The sequence below is a fragment of the Macaca nemestrina genome, chromosome 1 (assembly GCF_043159975.1).
Source record: "Macaca nemestrina isolate mMacNem1 chromosome 1, mMacNem.hap1, whole genome shotgun sequence".
NCBI classification, from domain to species: domain Eukaryota; kingdom Metazoa; phylum Chordata; class Mammalia; order Primates; family Cercopithecidae; genus Macaca; species Macaca nemestrina.
The window spans coordinates 146,517,258-146,537,824 of NC_092125.1; the positions used below are offsets into that span (position 1 = coordinate 146,517,258).

General features: G+C 46.8%; 1 pseudogene; it reads right to left on the reverse strand.

The window, feature by feature from the left end:
* Positions 1 to 280: 280 nt before the first annotated feature.
* LOC112422957 (uncharacterized) lies at positions 281 to 6,085 on the reverse strand (annotated as a pseudogene).
* Positions 6,086 to 20,567: the final 14,482 nt, after the last annotated feature.

The window sequence follows — 20,567 nt, forward strand, 5'->3', positions numbered from 1 at the left end:
AACAAGAGCCCTTGAACAGCAGAAATACGCATCCATGTGTCTCTAGTTATCATTTATTTACAAAGATAGACCTTGACAAATGTAATTTGTTCAATAAAATTAAAAGGATGCACGATAATTCACTTAGACAAAGAGACTTGAAAGGGGACGTCATCGGCAGCAGCGCCGTCCATCATTCCAAATGATCAGCTGACTTTGAAGAAGTGGCAGGTGTTCCCCTTTTGGAATGCAGCATTGAAATAGTATTTAGAAGGGGGAAAGAAAGAAAGAGAGCTAGGAATTGGAGCAATTTTTTATTCAGGCAATAATTATACAAATTAGGTCTATGAAAGCCAGAGAATGACTGTGCCTTGAACCCTGTCTGTGTGCATAGAACAATGGGGAAATTAATAATTAAATCTATTACATATGCTCATAATTCAATACAAAAGATACCTCAGTAGTTCAAACACTCCTGTATTTTCATTTGAATAAGGCCTTCACACATTCTCATTATATATGTATTATATTTTAAATTTAACAGCTTATTTTGTTGCCTTTATGTTTGAATTAATAAGGGCACACTTTAATGCACTAATGGGGAATTGCATTAGCTGGCTTTGCAGACATAACTTTGAAAATCTCCCTGGTTTCCCGAGGGTGAAATCAATTTGCCCTGTAACGTATTGTCTCACAGACACATCTGGAATCTTGGAAGAATAGCTCCCCTCTACAAGCTTCTGATTTGGGCCTCCGTATTCAAAAGAGGATCCCCTAGTAGATACCCTTGCTACACTGAACAGACCCATCAGGATCAGCTTCTGGATTTTGCAATCTTTTAGCCAGCTGACATGCTTCTCATGCCTAGCCCATGTTATTTTTCCAGAGAACAAAAATAATTTTTCTGCGAAAAAGTAAAGGTTTATTTTTAAACCAATAATTCATTTCCTCTCTTTTAAAAATGTTTCTTTCTCACTCCCTCTCTCCCTCTGGCTTTCTTTATATTCCTATTTTTAACTCTTCGTACTACCTCTGGCTCCACGGAGAGTGAAGAAGACAAGGAAATTAGAAAAAAGAGAGAGAGAGAAAGAAAAGTATATCCTATGGTGGGCAATGATGGAAAGGCCCCCACAATTGTTGAGGTACCAATTAGTAGCGTCAGAAGTACTGGAGTTCAGGACAGGGGGATCGGTAGTTGAACTGCAGCACTGAAATCCCAGAGAGCACAGGGAGTTCACAAAGTGAGAGTCTCAGTTTTCTAAAAAACAGGGTGACTGCACTGGGGGGTCAAATGTTAAAGTTATAATCAGTGGAAAACACCCATCCCTCTGCAAGCCAGAGAAGAGACAAAGGAGTCAGAATCTGTGAGAAAGAAAGAGAAGAAGCCTAACCAACTGCTCACATCTCAGTGCAAAGCGGCTGCCAGCATACCCGGACAGCCCGGCACATGCGGAGGCGCTTGCCGCTGCTGCCACTGCGCTATGACAAGGAGTTTTGTGCCTTCGGAGGAGCGCCAAATCCAATGATGCTAATTGCATTGCAGATTTCTAGCATCATTAGCAATTCTTAAAATTACATTTGCCCTGCTTAAGTTCTCTATTTCCAGCCTGGTATACGAAGGGGGTAAGTCTCTAAAGGGGATATGGGTTACAGAGAAATTCGATTGGACATGCTGGCTTCAGGTGTGCAGGTGGAGGCTGGCTGGGGGGAATCACAGCCCAGGAAAAATGCTTGTTTGTCTTATTTTAAATGCTGATTGCCGGGAGAATAAACAAAACCCGCAGCTAAATGGGCCTTAAAGGAACACTGGGAATTTTGGAAAGAAAAAAAGCCTTACCAAATAACAGTTGGAACTAGCCCTGTGGGTCCTATGGTGACAAGCACCATCCAACCACCCGGAGCAATGGAGTAACTTGCATTTGAAATAGTTGGTGCAGAAATAACCACTCTCCTTTTGTTTGTTTGTATTTAAAACAAATGAATAAAATCCAGATGAATGGGTGTTTTTGCTTTGTTTGTTTGTTTCCTTAAAGAGAACATATTTGCTCATTAGGAAAGCTAGACAGCCAGCTCCAGAAACAAAAAGCTCCAAGTCTGTGTCTCTCCCGAGCTTTGGCAAACACTTTGCCACAACATTTCCCAGCCCAAGTATCTCAACCCTGCTGGGAAGGGAAAGGCCATCCCAAGAGCAGAGCAGAGGTCAGGATCCGCCTCTCCCGAGGCTGCTGGCTCCTGAAATTGGGGCAGGGCTCTGTGCAGTTGGGACTTTCATGGCGGAGTCATTGAGAGACCACCAACACCAGCCTCTCCCAGAGCAGAGGGGTGGCCTCTACTCTGAATCTGGCAACAGAAAGGGGACCAGCTCCTGGGTATTTTTTCCAACAATTTATCCCATGTAATTAAATTGCTAAGCCTATATATTTATAGACACATACATACACATATACATACACACACTTACAAATATGTATTATATATACAGCTCTATGTATAAACACTTACATAGAGGGAGTGTATAGCTTTTAATTGGGCCGTCTTCTCAAAATAATTAAGCCAGTTTTAATGAAATACTGTTTAAGGCTGCTGGCAAGCAAAGAAGCCATCTTTAGCAGAGCATTAATAAACTGAGTCATTCGCTCGAGGGAATGGCTAGCTGTATCAGTCACATTCATGGTGCTAATAAAAGAGCTCAGTTCTCTGTGGCAGGCCAAGGATTGTAGGGCCGGGAGGGAGCACAGGGCCCAGTCATCTCGGGCTCAGTGTCACAGACAGTCCTTATGGCTGCAGCGGAGTTCACAGTACAAGCTGGAAGAAGGGTATGCTTGCCCTCAAAGGATCCCAGCAGGAATCTAAGTTCATTGCTCTGTCCATGGAAGAGTAAGGTGACCAATCACAGGGGCTGGTAAGGTCTCCAGCGCTCCTTAGCATCTGTGGGTGATGCTGGACCAGCATTGGAAACAGGGTGCAAGGGTGGCCAGAGTTTCTCCTTTTGGTGTCCCAGTTCCTCGTCTACAGTGACCTCCAACCCCATGATGTCAATGAGATAAACATGTTGGGAGGGTTTTTCAGAGGTGTTAATGGGGTTAATGTTTAACTCTTAAAATGAGGACAGTCATTCTCTAAACCAGTAAATTAGATAGGACTTCCCTTATCAATACCTCCTGCTGCTTTTTAGCTGCTGCTTTTTAGCAGCAGGAGGTACTGATAGGTAAAGGAATCTCTGGTTTGATTTTTAATAAAAGGGGTGGTTTACCCATTCTCACAATGAGAATCTTTACAAACTGTGCTGACTTTCACCAAAAGCGATGAGATGGACTTGCTGCCACATATAGGTCCATGCCAATGAGATGGTGTAGCAGTATCTGGTGCTGGAAAGAAAGGGGCCTGTATAAGAGTCCCACTGTACCAACGAGGAAGCTGACCTGCCCCAGTGTTATACCCTTTATCCCCAGTGGCACAGCCGCATCCTGAATCCTTCCTCAAGAGTCCTGGGAGAAAAAAATAAGCCCCGTTACCCTCTCTTCCTTTCTGTCTTGGAGAGAAGAGGCCTATAAAACATTAACGGCGCAGGGAAAGTTTTTCCTAATTCCAAACAAGGTGGGAAAAACAGGAACCTTTTGATTTCTGTAACATCAATTTGGTGAAAGGCAAGCACGGAAATTTAGATTGGACCATGATAACAGTTACCATTTACTGAGCCTTTTCACGTGCGGGGAGGACACTGTAGATGCATAATAGTTCATAATCCTCACCACAACTCTGTGAGCTAGGGAGTTGTATTCCCACTTGACAGAACAGGAAACTGAGGCTCAAATTTAACCAACTTACCCATAGTCCTAGAGCTCACCAACAGCAAAGGCAGGATTCAGACGCCCCAAGGCAGTGAACGGGGGGCCCTGGTTCTGGTCCTCCCTCTCCCGTTCTCCTCTACCCAGGCTTGATGCTGGGTCCATTCTCCCTTTGGCCTCACCATTAAAGCTAATGTTGACATTTCCATCAACTTCCCAGTCTCATACTCCCAGGAGTAGCAACATGTATCAAGCCCTGGTGCAGACATAGTCCTTACAAAAGGCAACTTTGGGGGAAGAAAAAGAAACTCCTTGTTCTCAGCTCTCTGTCAGAACTGATGCCTGGGCGGACAGGAAGCGTGCCTGAAGTGTGCTTTCAGCACGGAGGAAGGAGAGGCACGCGCAGGACTTGATTCCCGGTTCTCCAGAATCCGGAAGTGGAAGAAGCCTGGGAGTGACGAGAGACCCCAGATCCGGCCCAAACCAGCGCCCTTGGGTGAAGCCCCTGCGGAGTCCTGGACAAAGGAGCCGCGACCTGGCGGGGGGACCGGGAGAAGGGAACGGAGACCCCAGCGGAGCCAAGGAGCCTGGATGGGCAGAGGAAATGGGTGACGGGTAAATGGAGATGCAGCCGGGAATGGGAGAGGACGACCATCGACTGGCAAGTGGAAACTCCCTTGCGGTTTGAGGGCCCTGAGGAGGGGAAGCGCCCCGCACCCGCCTCCAGCGGTGAAGGACGACGGCAGGGCCTCCCGAGGCCGCCGCGCGGGGACCGCCTGGCTGAGCAGCCCCTGCCCGGCCCCTGCTCGCTCCTCCGGCTAGCACGAGGCCGCACTGTTCAAGCGCACTGTGCATCGCGCCTGCAGCCTTTCGAAAATAGAAAAATACGGAGTATATGTAGTACCCCACACCCTTGTAATGATGCCGCTCCAAACTAATGAGTCCTTAATAACCCGGGGTGCTGGGGGCAGCGACCGATGGGGAGCAAACAGCCTGGCCCTGTGGTGTTGAACGCGTGGCACTGGAGACTCCCGACACTCCATGGGGCGCAAGTCCCAGCTCCTGGCAGACCAGCACCCGGCCTTCCCCGGCTAGGAGCCGGGCTTCTGACGGGAGGGCACGGTGGCGAGAGGGCGCCAGCAGGACGCCTGACGTTGCGTGAAAAAAAACAGAAAATTCCACAGCACCGCGGTGAGTGCTCCCCGGCTGCGACCGCGCCTCGGGCCGCGAGGATGTTCCTGTGGCGCCACCTAGTGTCCGAGGTGCAGACAACGCTCTGGCGAGGGCTGCAAGGTCGGCCTGCGACCAGCCCTGGGACTTCAGACTGGGGCTGGGACCTTGGGATGGGTCATCCAGGGGTCCCCGGCTGTGGACCAGTGATGCCTTTCCACCAGACAAAAAGCCCCCAGACGTTTCTCTCTTCCTGCTGCAACCAAAGCTAAAAAGAAAATTTGCCAGAATGAATGGAATAACTGACGGTCCCTTTCAATTAGACGTCCATGAGGTGATGTCTGGTTTTTCCTAAATACAATGGCAAGTCGATTATTAGTTCATCCAGAAAAAATATAGATGCTATCATCGTATAAACATGAGTCCCCACATAGAACTGAGCCTCAGACCTGCTGGAGGTGCTTTGTCTGGGAAACACTGAACTAGAATTTTGCGTGGGACAAAGTAGAAGCTTTACTTTTTATTTAACAGTAGCCTGAAGACCTCCTGCAGAATAATGGAAAGGATAAAGACCTGGAAGCCCGGATACTAAGGTTCTGGTATTAGCTCTGCCCCGCAGCTGTCTGTGTGACCTTGACCAGAGGGAGTTTTACTACCTCTCACAATACTGTGGAGTCTGGATTGGTATCGCCATGTAATCAGTGAGGAAACGGGCTCCAGGAGTTTACCCAAGGCTGGGCGGCAGATCAGTGGCCAGACCAAGCTTCAGCTGCACGTCTGCCCAACTCTGAAGAGCACGTTCCCTTCACAAGCCATCAAATCCCTTCCTGCTTCAACCTCTTCATCTACCGCTTGAAGGGGCTGTACCGAGTGGTCACAGTTCCTTCCAGATACAGCAAACCGTGATTCTAAGGTTTCACTGATCCCTTAAAACCCAGTTTTAGTGCTCACAAACCCCGTGGTGATAACAAAAGAGCCTTTAAAAAGGATTTATCCACCTATAAAAACCATTAGATTTTATTTGGGGCTATGGGCAAAGAACACCAAAACAAATGTGTTGGAACATCAAACCTCCTTTAAAATTTAGAGCAGCAGGGACAGAGGAGAAAATCTGCACAGGGCAAGGAGGGACAACTTACGGATTCCATGGTTGGAACCAGACTGCGGGGCACTGCTTATCTGCCATTGGCTTCCTGGGGGGATAATTGCCTCCTGACAATTGTTTAGACTTGATAAATACATGAAATGGGGCTGCAAACAGTTTATCTGGCTACCAGTTCAGATCCGGACAGAACCAGATGAAGGAGTCAGGCACATTTGCAATAACCTCAAAGATAAAACCTTCCTATCAGAGGCAGCTTATCTCCTCCTCAGGGTCATGCTGCCCAGTAACTGCCACCTCCAAAAGAAGGAAGGGGAGAGCACTTCTAGCAGGGGGCTCCCAGTGGGCCTTGCTTGCCTTGAACTCCCCTTCCTGCTCCCAGGACAGGCCATCTGTCTGGCAGCAAGGGGGTGGTACTGCGCCCCGGTCTGGCAGGCTTGGGAAAGATGTTGGCAAGTGGAAGAAATGGGCAACTAGACCCCAAAGCCAACGTCACCTAACTCTGAGATGAATGCTTTCCTCGTGGGCTCTTCCTCTGCTTCATCAGGGACAAGCTAAAGGAACTTCAGGCCTCCCCAGCAAAGATAACAGCATGAATCGCAGCTCACAGGAGTTGGGACCCTGCTGGGCTACATACTCACCCCATGACCAAAGGCAAGTGGGACCTCTGGGCCTCAGTTTCCTCACCTCTCAGCGATTTGACCTAAATAATCCCTAAGATCCTACTGAGCTATTTTAAGGACTGGAATCAAACCAGCCAGACCTCTTTATGGTTTAAAAGAGGCCAGAGGTTTCATTGAAGAACCATCTCCCTCCCTTACATTTTTCCTCTTCCCCCTCCCCCACACCTCTCATTCGCTGGCCACAAACCTCCATCCTCCAACTCCTTTCCAACGTCAGTCGCTGGTTCCACCAGCCTGGCTAAGGAGCGAGGAGACCATCGCCTCAGAAAGCAGCCCCGCTGGGAGGTCCACGGCAGTTCGCCGAGCTGTGGACAGGCCCTTTATTTTCCATCTGTCAAGAAAGGAAGCTGCCCGTTGCTTATTTCCTCCTCCCACTCTTCTCCCTTCCCACCAGAAGACTCTTCCACCTTCAAAATATTCTGATGGGGGATCACAGGAGTTTTCCTCAAACAAGATCATTGGGGGTCAACTACTGACCAACCTCCAGCCTCAGCCCCACCCATTCCCTCACCCTCCAGCTTGAGCGAGTTTACTAACTCCAGTTAGTAAAGCAGTTGGCTCAACAGGACAACAACCAAAAGTGACCTTCTATGTCCTAAAGCCCTCACCTGACACCACCCTTTTTTTTTTTTAATTCTTCGGGGGCCTTTTGGGGACCCACAATTAAGCTGTATTCTGCAGAAGGAACTTCCAAAAGAAAGGAATAAGGCATTGTTTTACCAAGAGCCTTTTTTCCCTCAAGAAACTCAATGTAAACTAGGAACCTTGCACTTTCTTTTCCCTTTGGGTAGGTGAGCAGAAGGGAAGAGTTACCACCCAGGGTGAGGTCATTCCTCCGTGGTGGTAGAATGTCTGGTTCTTTCAGTTTCCCCATGGTGCTGGCCTCACAATAGGTGTTCATGAGGTGCAGGCTAATTGGGTGAGTGGATGCAGTGCTCTGATGGATTTATTCAGTGTACGAGATTGCAAAGCCATATGCCAGCAAAGGCTTAACCACCCCACCCTACCCTTCAGACCAGCTCCATAGCTTTCCATGTTCCTGTCTGCCCAGCCTCAGGCCAAAGCAAACGCAGGGATCTGAGCTGTACCCCCTGTGAACACCCACCTCCTGACCCCTGTGCTAGTGCCTGGTCCCTGCGTGCCTTGGCTTTCTGTCTTCTCTCTGGACTATGATTCATGGCAGATATTAAAAAGGAAATAGCATCCTTCAATTCTTTCTACCATTTCTCTTATCTTTAAAGGGTTCTTATTAAGCAGTATCTTCAAACTTATTTATGTGATGTCATGCTAGGAAGCAGTGTTGTCAATGTGCCACTGTCCTTGAGCACTGAATTCAGTAAAAATAAAAGCCAAATAAATGTTATATTGTCTCCATGCAGAATCTTCTCTAGTCATGACTAGCTATCCAGAGAGTAGGGAATCCCTAAAGATAATCAGATAATGGTGACTTTTGCTTACTGAGGCAAGCTCCCCTTTCCTGACTGTTTCTGCAGTGATTGATCCAGAGGCCAGCTTCTTGCTGGGGCACAATCACAATCCGCTCTAAGAAGCCAGCCCAGAAGCAGGGACACAAAATCATGGGGAGCCGACCGTGGCCAAAGCATCATGCTATTACCCTTCACTTCACATTTTTTAGCTCTTTTTTGAAAGTTATGAAAGATACACAGATGTATATATTTTATGTTTTCATATTAAAGTGTTTTCATATTAAAAATGAAAGGGGGCCGGGCGCGGTGGCTCAAGCCTGTAATCCCAGCACTTTGGGAGGCCGAGACGGGCGGATCACGAGGTCAGGAGATCGAGACCATCCTGGCTAATATGGTGAAACCCCGTCTCTACTAAAAATACAAAAAACTAGCTGGGCGAGGTGGCGGGCACCTGTAGTCCCAGCTACTCGGGAGGCTGAGGCAGGAGAATGGCGTGAACCTGGGAGGCGGAGCTTGCAGTGAGCTGAGATCCGGCCACTGCACTCCAGCCTGGGCGACAAAGCGAGACTCCGTCTCAAAAAAAAAAAAAAATAAATAAATAAAAAATAAAAAATAAAAATGAAAGGGCAGGAGGAAATGAGGAAGGGGAAGAAAGTAGCACTCAGACGCCAAGTATCATGCTGGGAACTTGGAGTTCTCAAGCCCTCCAGTCTTGGTCACTGGGGAGGGGAATGGGCATCGCCCATTTGGTTCATATTTGAATAACTGCTCATACTTGAAAATGTCTTCAACTGCAACCACATGAAGTGGGGAACCCCCACAGAATCCCCATGTCTTCCCTGAGAGTTCTTGGACCATGCTCCTTCATCCTCCATGACTTTGATCTCATAGTTCTGTTTACCTTCAGTGCCTTCTCACTCTTTAGACCCTCATCCCAACCCGTTCCAACTTCCAACTTTTCAAGACTCATTTAGACATCATCCCCAAGAAAGCTTCTGATTCCCCACTGTCCAGTCCCATCTGGGTACAGTACTTGTCCCCACATGTTACAGCACTTATCCTGTACTTGTCCCCACATGTTAGAATACTCTGCATATCTGTCTGCTTCATCAAGGTACTCTGAGCTCTTTGAATGAGAGTCTTGTTCAGCTTTGCATCCCCAGTATCTACTGGTTCAGTTCTAGGCTACCACTTGCCCAAACAACACCTCTGTGTTCTAAGAGAAAGAAGAATGCAGCCCCATCCCTCCCACTCACCCCATACACACACTGTCAGCCTCCAAGCAAGGCCATGAGACTCCCTTGTTCAAGTCAGAAAAAGGTATTCCCTCCTCATAGTGGGCGCAGCTCTACAGCAAGGAGCAAGGCTTGGTGGGTAGGATATAAGCTGGATGTCAGCACCCACTGGGCCCGGCCTCCAGGTAACCTGCACAACTGTATTGGTTGGCTCTGGTTGGATCAATCACTCCATCCAGAGAGCAGTGACCCACTTCTCCTGACCTCTGGCTCAGCTTCCAAGACACCAGGCTGCTTTTCTGAACTACTACCAGCTACTCCCTCTAACCATAGCTGCTCATGAGGTAGATAAGCCCCTGTGTCTCTAACAGCACAGTGCCCCAAACACAGACCCCAGGAGAGAGAAGCCGAGGAGGTCCTGTTTCTTCCAGGCCCATTGCCAGCCTCTGTCTGGGTGTGGGCACATGGGCTCATTTACATGGCTGGTTTGGAGCCTTTGGCAGATGGAAGTGTGCAGATAGTTTTATATGTGTTGCTCATCATTAAACCTCCCCTTCAGGGTTTCTTGCCGCCTTTGGTTTGTGTCTCAATCTGGAGCAAATTTAAGCAATGGTTTAGGCCTCTGCATTTCCTTGGTTTAATTAATAATTCATAATAAAAATTTAATCAAGGCATAAGCTTTTGTGGAAGGTTATAAAACACTTTTTATTTGCCCTGGAGATCAGAATGACCACTTTCTAAATCTGTGAAATGATGGGTTTTTTCCCAAATGAGGAAATTTTACTCTCAACTGTAAATTTCAGCTGTTTGCCATATGTAACCACAGAGAATCTGTTTATTGACTTAGTATATTAGGAGTAGTTAGGCAGGAAGAAAAATAAACCCAAACTCCAGACGGGAGAAAGTGTGGGGAAGGAATGAAGAGTTGAAGTTAGAGTCTAGCAAACCTCTAGCCTCGGAGAATAACGAGAAGAGACAAATGGTAGAATCCATCTCCCAAAGGAGACGATCATGATAGTAACCAGATTGGGAGACAAAGAAACTGGCTGGACAGTCATCACAAGCCATTCAAGATCTTTGGAGACATAAGCAGAGAATGCAAAAGGAAGAGTGGAGCCCTGCGAGGATATCAGACACTATGTGAACTCTGCAGCAGGGTGTGGAGTCCTGGTTGGTGAAAACTGTAAACACGGGATGGGTTTTCACCTGCCTGAAATAGCAGAAAAATGTTCTCGGCAAATAGCAGAGAGAGGGTCTAGAGCAGGGGTAGCTCAAATGTCCATCAGTAGACAAAGCCAAACCACCAGGAAAGCTACCGAAAAATACAGGGTCCTTGGCCTCCACTTTAAATGCCTTTTAAAGCTCTGCAGGTGACTTTGATGTCAGTCAGCTTTGGGAACCATAGTCCAGACGACCTTTTAAAGTCCTTCAGCATTAATTCTCTGAGATTTGTAAAAATTAACTCAAGAGAGGAAACACAAAGTTGCTGCAAAGAGCTGGATTCAGGGGATAATGTCTAATAATCAGTTTTCTCCATAATGATTATTGTAAAAACAACGTGTTATTAACTTTGTGGCTACTCCCTTACTCTGACAACAACTCTGAAAGAAGGGTATTATTATCCCTCTTTTACAGCAGGAAATGGAGTTTCAGAGAGGTGAATCAGTTATCCCAAAGCCACGCTGCTAGTGAATGGCAGTGACAGGTTTTGAGGTCTCCTGACTGCAAACACCGTACTCAACCTTCATGGCCTGCATGGACCAGTCTCCTTTAAAGTTAGCTAAGTGGGCTGGGCGGGATGGCTCACACCTGTAATCCCAGCACTTTGGGAGACCGAGGTGGGTGGATCACGAGGTCAAGAGTTCGAGACCAGCCTGGCCAATGTGGTGAAACCCCATCTCTACTAAATATACAAAAATTAGCCAGGCATGGTGGCGGGCGCCTGTAATCCCAGCTACTTGGGAGGCTGAGGCAGGAGAATCGCTTGAACCTGGGAGGCGGAGGTTGCAGTGAGCTGAGATTGTGCCACTGCACTCTAGCTTGGGCAACAAGAGCGAAACACCATCTCAAAAAAAAATAATAATAATGAAATAAAGTTAGCTAAATTTCTAGCACATATGCTTATTTTGGATCAGGCAGAGATTTGCCTTTGTTTTCTAGCTGCCATGGCAAAGCAAAAAGATGGGGGGAGGAGAGACATCTGATTTGTTAGAGAATTCAGTGATCATAACAAACCAGAACCATGAAATAAGCCAGTCACAAAAAGACAAATACTGTCTGATTCCTCTTAGAGGAGGTAACCAGAGGAGTCAAATTCACAGAGAGAGAAAGTAGAACGCTGGCTGCCAGGAAGTGTAGAGAAGGGGAATGAGGAGTTATTGTATAACGGGTACAAGGTTTCCATTTGGGAAGACGAAAAGAGTTCAGGAGATAGATGGTGGTGAGGGTGGCACAGCAGTATAGGCACTGACTGCCACAGAACTACACACATAAAAACAATTAAGATGGTAAATTTTCTGTCGTGTGCATTTTACCACAATTCTAAAAAGTTGTAACTTAAAAATGAAAAGAAAAAAAAAAAAGAAGCCAGCCCCCGAGGAGCTGAACTACTCCTTCTGATACGAAGATGAGGAAGAAGTGTCTCCTTAGAGTTCCACCAAAAGGAGACTTTTAAGGTTGCAAATGACAGCTTCAACAACATGCTTACAGAAGACACATTTCTCAGCCTTCAGTGGAGGTTGATGGCTTCACTCTAAAATGCAGTTCAGAGAAAGCACTACGGTGGGGCAGGGGGATATCATGGCATCCAGGTAACCACACGGGATGGTTCATGGAGGCAGGAGAGGACATCTGCTCACGTGACTGTGGGAGAGCAGGCTGCCTGGTCTTCTGCAGAGGCTCCAGCAGGAGGGATCTTGTGCTAGCACCACTGCTGCCCAGTTTGAAAGTGAGACATGCAAATATGGCCACTTGGCCACCCACCAGAGTTAACACTGATGTGATACTCATGTCCCCAAGTTCTCCAGCCTTCAAGGCTCGACTCTTCCCTTAACATGCAAATAGCTACAACCTTAGCTCCTATCCCAGGAGGCTGAAGGAAAGCCAGTCTTTAGTGGGCTTCTCCTACCCCAGGTGTTTCTAAGAATCACCCAGGAATGCATCCACATTCCAAAGATCAGGCCTGTTTGCCATATCAGGTTGCCCTGGATGGACAACTTTTCCACTGCCTCTAAGCCACCCCTGGCTTCTCCAGTCGCTGGCTCCCCCACTGCATAGACCCAGACCCCTCCTTTAGTCTCCCAGAACATAAGACCAGACTGCAATATTGATTGGAATTTTCTGAAAGCTCAAAGATAGCAAAAGGGAATTACAAAATAGAAACAGAAAGCTTAAACCTTAGAGCTAGGAAGTCCTAGCCATCTTTGTCCTTAACTCCTAATTTGTCCCACATTTCAGGGGCCAGTCTGCTTTTCCCCAAATGCTTTGACCATGTTCCTTCTACCTAGAATCTGGCTTCCCTGATACATTTTGGGGTCCAAAAAAGAGAGAAATCTCCCAGAGGGTCCTCCAAGTCCAATGAAATAATTATCTCTGAGATGCAACTCTGCATATAGACAAGACAACCCGTCATATTATTTTATAGAGTTACTTGGCTCCTCTTTGTCTCAAATACCTCCATTCCAAATAGAGTTTGCTTGAACACAACCAAATACACATTAAAGTGCTGCTTTTTTTTTTTTTTTTTTTTTTTGAGATGGAGTCTGGCTTTGTCACCAGGCTGGAGTGCAATGGAATGATCTTGGCTCACTGCAACCTCTGACTCCCTGGTTCAAGCAACTCTCCTACCTCAGCCCCTCGAGTAGCTGGGATTACAGGCACATGCCACCACGCCCAGCTAATTTTTGTATTTTTGGCAGAGACAGGGTTTCACCATGTTGGCCAGGATGGTCTCGATCTCCTGACCTCATGATCTGCCCTCCTCGGCCTCCCAAAGTGCTGGGATTACAGGCATGAGCCACCGCGCTTCTTTCAAAACAAAACGCCATTTCCCTCAATGTTGAATCATAAAGTTGCAGTGAGTTTGTCCCCATCCCTAGCCATCATGTTTCCAAAATTGTGGAATGCCATCTCAGTTCAAGCATCACTCCTATAACTCACTTCTACGGTGGTGGAGCAGTAGGGGGCCAGCCTCATCGGTTCTGCCAGGCATACTCCTTCTGGCAGTGGGCAGGATGGTTTTAAATGCTGTGGCTTGGTAATTTGTGGACTCATTTGCAAGGCAAATGCAAGCTATCTAAAATTAAAGTTCAGTGAAATGGGGCACTAGCTAAGGATTTCTTTTGTTTCATTTTAAAACCACACTCTTGCTCTATGAGATTGTTATCACAGATCTAGCAAGAGGCCTGATCGCTTTCATTCACTGTATAAAATCTATTCCACCCTTCCCACTGAAGCTTGGATGAAAGAGTCATAAGGGAAGGGCCTGTTGAGGTCGGTGGTGGCTAGCTGCAGCTGAATGTCAGTGCCATAAGGAAAAGGGCCAGGCTGGGAAGTTGGCCTGGCCTAGGAGCTGTTCTCTGTATTCATGTTGTTGGTCACAGTCCCCAAGCAGGAGGCTTTGTGCTCTGATTCCTCTTGGTGAAGTGTAGGGTAGAGTGGTCAACTTCAAAGCCCAGTGCAACTTCCTCAGCTCTTTGTCAGATTCAACCCAAGTCTGATCCAATCCTGGGGGGTGGAGGTGGGGAGGGGCGGTGCAGTATTTGACTTAGTTTACTCTTGGCAAAATAGATCTTCCTGAGTCTCAGGGAGGAAAACGAGCAGCTTAGACAGATGTAAACAGGCTCTGAGGCCCTTTGGACATCAAATAACACTAACAAAACAACGTTTAGATGAGTTAAGTGTAAATCAATCAGAAACATATGGACTACATTTCCCTGAAAATACACAGGGGTTTACAAATTACAGGCACAGGGGCTTGGCAAAATGCAATTCAGGTTTTGCCAAACCTAAAATGTTTGGAGAAGATTAAAAGAAAGTAGTCTGACCCCAAATGCCTTCAACCCTGCCCATCTCTGACACTGATAATATCCCACATGACCATAAACATTTAAGGGCATGGATTTTAAGAGATTTATGTGCTGAATAAACTTAACTACACAACGAGCTGAGATTCTTTTCCAGAAGAATGTTCATAGAAAGCTGAAATTGCCAAGTGACTGTATTAACAAAGGGGAGAAAACATCTACCTTCTGAGTTGGGCCAAAGAGATACACCTACATGTTTTCACTTGCAACAGAGTGGGATATTCTAAGCTTAGATGCTCATGATTGCAGATTCATGGAGCACAGGCTCTGCTTTTCCCTGGTGTGGGTAGTCTTTGCACAGCGAGTGGCAGGCGGCCCCCTGCACCCATTTGCCGCATATGGGGACAACACGGGGACATATTCACTAGTGTCGCTGTTGTGTAGTGACCCTCCCACATGTGGCATTTCTATGTAAAAGAAAAGTTGTCCCAGTGGAACTAAAGCACCCAACATCCAACTGTTTGGGTTTTGAGATTCAAAAGTGAAGTCTGTCAAAGATACAAAAGATTTGGTGTATCCTCCTCACTCACCACCCAAGATGAGATGGAGTCTCCAAAGGAGAGCAGAAGGAAAGAGAGGACTCCTCAGTGGGGTCCCTGAGAAAGAGCTGCATTACTGCTGCCCCCTGGAGGATGGAGGGGAATAAAAGAACAACAACAAAAGAGGTTCTGAGATGGAAGAGCAAAGACACCACTGTCTGTTTCCTGGGTGCCCAGCATGGACAGGAGCAGCAGAGTAGAAAATGATTCCTGGTGTGCCCAGATCAAGAGGCCTGTGACAGCCCCATAGAATTCCCACAGCCCAGTAGTTGTGTAGGGTATGGGATGGAGGCGTAGCAGAATTCCCTACAGGCCCGCAAAAGGGGACACAGAAGTACTTAAGAAAGATTCAAATCTGTACAGACCTTGCAGTGGGGGATGAGAGAGGGCAGCCACAAACCTGTGGGTATCAGTGACCAAGAGTGGGATGGGGTGATACAGACCTGGGAGGCTAGTGTGGACGGACAACCTGGGTCAGAGGGCCCCTCTGTGTGTGTGTGCGTGCACGTGCACGCACACACACACACACCCACACACACGCACGCTGCTGTGATAGTAATAAGCCACCCACAATGGAGACACAACCCCCAGCCAGAGAAAGACTATCCAGCATTAACTGACATTGTCAATCAGCAAGCCAAATGGGGACTTGAAATGGAAATTACACTGATTCACTAAAACAAAACATAATGTTTCTGGCACACTTCAGCTGTTGAGATTCTTGCTTTCTCCTCATGTGGATGAGGTCACAAAGTTGGTCAGGGTGGTGTGACTGTTAGATTGTTTTGGATATTCCCTGAACTCTAAGCAGCAGACAAAGCTTCACCCCACTTCATTTCATCCTAAGAAAACTTGATCTGAGTCATCAGGGATGAGCTGAGGCTGTGAGAGGAGGTGGGAGCGGGTGCAGACTTCAGTTGAAGGAGCAAAGGGGTCATCAATGGAAGTGGCAAGAGTGCAACCCACCAGCGGCAGGTGAGGGAGACAAGCGTGTTGAAGCTTCAGGGGTCAGGCGGCTGTCAAAGGCAGAGCAGTGTTCCATTGCTCCTCCAACAGAAACCGTTTTCTAGGATATGCTCACGCAGGCCAGCCAGCTCACCTCATCCTCTTGCTCTGGAGGAACTGAGGGAAGGGCTGGAAGGCATAGAGGAGCTCCAAGATGGTTGGTCGGCTAGAACCAGGGCTCTGCATGGAGAGGGAGCTGCTGAAGCCAGAGGAGGGGCCTAGAGACAGTAATTTTGAGGAAGGGAGGAAACTGGAATTGTTCATACTTGTGCCATTGGCTTTGTGGGGTAACCTACAAGTGGGAAGTTAACCAGAAGAAAGGAGTCATTGTCATTAGAGGAAATTCTAGGTCTTCTCCTGTGTGGCACACAGGATGGTTCAAGGGCCAGCCCACAATATTTCTGTTTTCCCCTGCATCTCACCTCCTGGTTAGAATGCGGTTCTAGACAAATGGGGCCTGTAGCAATTGAATATGAATTTGCATCCATGTTTACAAAAACAATCAGAGATTTTACACGGGCCTCTTCAGCATGAAATATGCAGTGAAGCTGCAATAACCACTGCTACCACCCACCTCCCTACTACCAGATTTGTTTTCTATGGCTGCTATAACAAATTACCAGAAATTTAGTGCCTCACAGCAAAACGAATGTAAAACCTTACAGTTCTTGAGATCAGAAGTCCAAATGGGTCTCACTAGGCTGGTCCTACTTCCATCTTCAAAGCCAGCACTGAAGAGGCCAGTCTTTTTCACACGGCATCACTTGACACGGATTTATCTTCCTCTTCCATCTTTTAAGAACCTTTGTGATCACACTAGATAATCTGAGCCCACCTGGACAATCCAGGAAAATCTTCCTATTTTAAAGTCAGCTGATTAGCAAACTTAATTCCATCTGCAACCTTAATTTCCCCTTGCCATGTAACATAGCATACGTGAAGGTTCTGGGAATTAGGATGTGGACATCTTTGGGAGATTGTTCCAAGCACTGGCTGTTATGCATGCATGCATGTACACACACACACACACACACACACACACACACACACACACACACACCCTGAGAGACTCCCAAAGAGGAAAGTTGAACAATGAGCTCACTCATTTCTAGAGGCTCCTGCACCTGCCACATACGGTCCCACTTCTAAATAAGGCTGGCCTTTACTTTTTCAGATGTCAGAGGTCTACTACTTGCTTTCAATCTTATAGTGAGTTAAAAATGCTTTAGCCGGCAGGGCGCAGTGGCCCACGCCTGTAATCCCAGCACTTTGGGAGGCCAAGGCAGGTGGATCACCTGAGGTCAGGAGTTTGAGACCAGCCTGGTCAACATGGCAAAACCTCATCTCTACTAAAAAATACAAAAAAAATTAGTCGAGCTTGGTGGCATGTATCTGTAATCCCAGTTACTCGGAAGGCTGAGGCAGGAGAATCGCTTGAACCCAGTTGGTGGAGGTTGCAATGAGCTGAGCTTGCGCCACTGCACTCCAGCCTGGGTGACAGAGCGAGACTCCACCTCAAAAAATGGGCTGGGTGTGATGGCTCACACCTGTAATCCCAGCACTTTGGGAGGCCGAGGCGGGCAGATCACGAGGTCAAGAAATCGAGACCATCCTGGCCAATATGGTGAAACCGCGTCTCTACTAAAACTACAAAAATTAGCCAGGCGTGGTGGCACGTGCCTGTACTCCCAGTTACTTGGGAGGCTGAGGCAGAAGAATCGCTTGAACCCGGGAGGCAGAAGTTGCAGTAAGCTGAGATCATTCCACTGCACTCCAGCCTGGCGACAGAGCGAGACTCTGTTTCAAAAAAAAAAAAAAAAAAAAAACCACAAACAAACAAGAACAGCTGTTTTCTACCTGCACGCTCCTGGAGCTGTGCTCGTGAGGGTCTGGCCTCTGCAGAACATGCAGCTGTTTTTCAGAGCGACTTCCCAGCAGTGGAAGTGTTAACTGCAGGATTAAAGATGATGAGAAGAAAGAAATATTTTATATTTTTAAAACCCCAAAGTTATCGATTTTTATTATAAAAAACATATGTGCTTCCTCCTCTGTAGTAGAAGTGTCCCTGAGTATATGTAAATCAAATTCTTTATAGATTGAGTCATATTTTAGATGCACCAGGGGAGCTGGCTATTTAAAGGGATCCTGCTGTGAATCTTTCTGTCAAGCCAAGAGGCTGTTTGCGATGCTAATTTTCACCCCTTAATTTGTCTGTTTTGTAGGTTCAGATTTTAATAAAATCTCCAAAATTCACATACCAAAGCAAGCCACACCTGTATCCTATATTTCAAGGGTATCTTTTTCATAAGAGCTCAAAGAGCTGTCAGGTGGATTATCTCATTTATCTTCCCAACATTCTTCCAAAGGAGTTTGGGGCAGTCATTATTTCCTCAAAGTAGCTGTAACTGTCTCCCAAACAGCATCGCAGGGGTCCCATGAAAGGAAAAGACGTGCTCAGCTGAGAACTATTTATTTTCCAATTAACAATAGGCTCCGTCCTGGGAGGGGCATTTGGGGAGTTTTTCTTTAGAGCCCAGAATGTTCTTTTTTGCTGTTTTCACTACTGTCCAGATAGAGAAACCGAGGAAGTGAGAAATTAAGTGCTTTCAATGTAAATGTTTAGTGAGTGTCCCTATACAAGACATGGTGTTGGAGTTGGATGGGGTCAATGTCAAGAGCCAGAACACGCCCTTGTCTGGAGTTTGCCACCTAAGGGGAAGAAGGGCAGGTGGACAATACCAAGAACACAACATTAGGGAATGCTGATGCCTTTAGCTCACCCACAGTGTTCTTCTCCCAAGGATTTTAGAGCTATGACCTCATTCAATTCTTACAACACATAAGGTGAAGTTGGCTTTGGTTTTACTTTCGGTAGAACAAGGAAACTTAGAGATTAGTGATTTTCTAAAAAGCATATGACAGAGGAGAGAGCCAGGACTTAAATTCAAGTCTGTCTTTATTCAAAAAGCATGTGCTTCCCATGTCACTATTATTGAACATAGGCACAAGCAATGGGCTTTGCGAGTGTAGTGACAGGAATAGTAAATTCCGACTTTCAGGATCAAAGAACCTGTCCCAGAGAAATGCTGTTTGAGCTTGGTCTTGAATGGTGAGAAAGATTTCCATAGAGAACTAGGAGAAGAACAGGGAGAAAGGTATGAAAGTATGTATAAGTGACCTGGTTGGTCCAGGCTACCAGAGAGCTGTGGTGGTAAACAAGGCTGAAAGGGAAGTTAGGGACACAGCATAGAAGGTCTTGAACGCTACCTTAAAGGAGCCGCACCCCTTCCCACAGTGGGTGGGAAGCCACTGAGACTTTCTGAGGGAAGAAGCAACATGAATTTTCTCTCTGGAAGACAGAAACTTGCTTTCTGGCATCAGTGTGAAGAATGAGTTTGAGTCAGATCATCAGATTTTAATACTTAAAGTTAGATAGCATTTTCTCCTCCAACAGAAAGCAAGCAACCTGGTGGACATTGAGGGAATGCCAGGTGAGAAAAGGTGCAGTCAGAATCGGAAGCTATGTTGCTTGGCATCAGGATGAATTCTCTTTCCTTTAAACAAGGTGGCTGGACCCTTGAAAGGAGGGCAGGTCCTAGCCAAGCCCACCCCTAGTGCTTCTTCCCTTCCTCTGCATCCAGCAGTGCCAGGCATAGAGGAGTGGGCCATGATCTGTATTTCTCTTTGCACGCTGAGATCTTCACAGGTGCTAAGGATAGGGGCGTGTAGCCAAACCTAATGCTTGCCTTTTAAGCTGACTCCATCCTTCAAAGTATCTGTTGTAGGTCATCTTTGTTGTCTGTCCTAAACCATGCAACGACAAGCTGAGCTCAGTGAGCACCTGTTAAGACCCATAACCTCTGGGGGTATGAGAGCCAAACATAATCATATTGAACCTTATCTCTTCTTCTAAGATACCAGTTTATTAGACTCATCCCGATGTAGTTTCAAGGTCTTTGAGCCACAAAACCAACTAAAGATAAGATGGTGAAACTGGTGGGGCCTCGGGCAATAAGAAAGCCTGTCTCCTTTATCCACCCCACTCATCCACCAAAGTTTATGAACCTTTAAAGATCCATCCTTCAAAGCAACTATGTAAGCCCATGAAGGAGTAGACTTGGAATAAGGAATGTATTTTCCTTCAGTTTCTATTTTTTGGACAGTAGTGTAATTCTTGCATTTGTTAAAGACCTTGGGGCTCCTAGAAGAAAGGAGATTTAAGTATAAAAGCCATTATAATAGCATTACTATTAGCAGTAGCAGGTTTGGCATGAAGCCTGGGCCACCCGGACTCCAGAGGCCTAAGTTAGTAAATGGGAGGCTCAGCGTGACTCAGATGGATCTGATCTGTTAGCCAGGGAGGTGCTAGGAAATCTCCCTAAACACAAAAGGAATGTTGTGGTGAAGGACTGAGTGAGGAGGAGGAGAGAGACAGGAAGAGGCAAGAACAGAGGGCAAAACCAAATTCAGGGATATCTGGAGCTCAGAGCAGGTGCCACTTACAAAGCGAGATTTCTGGAGTCAGGAGGCTCTCCTACCCACCTGCCACCCCCTC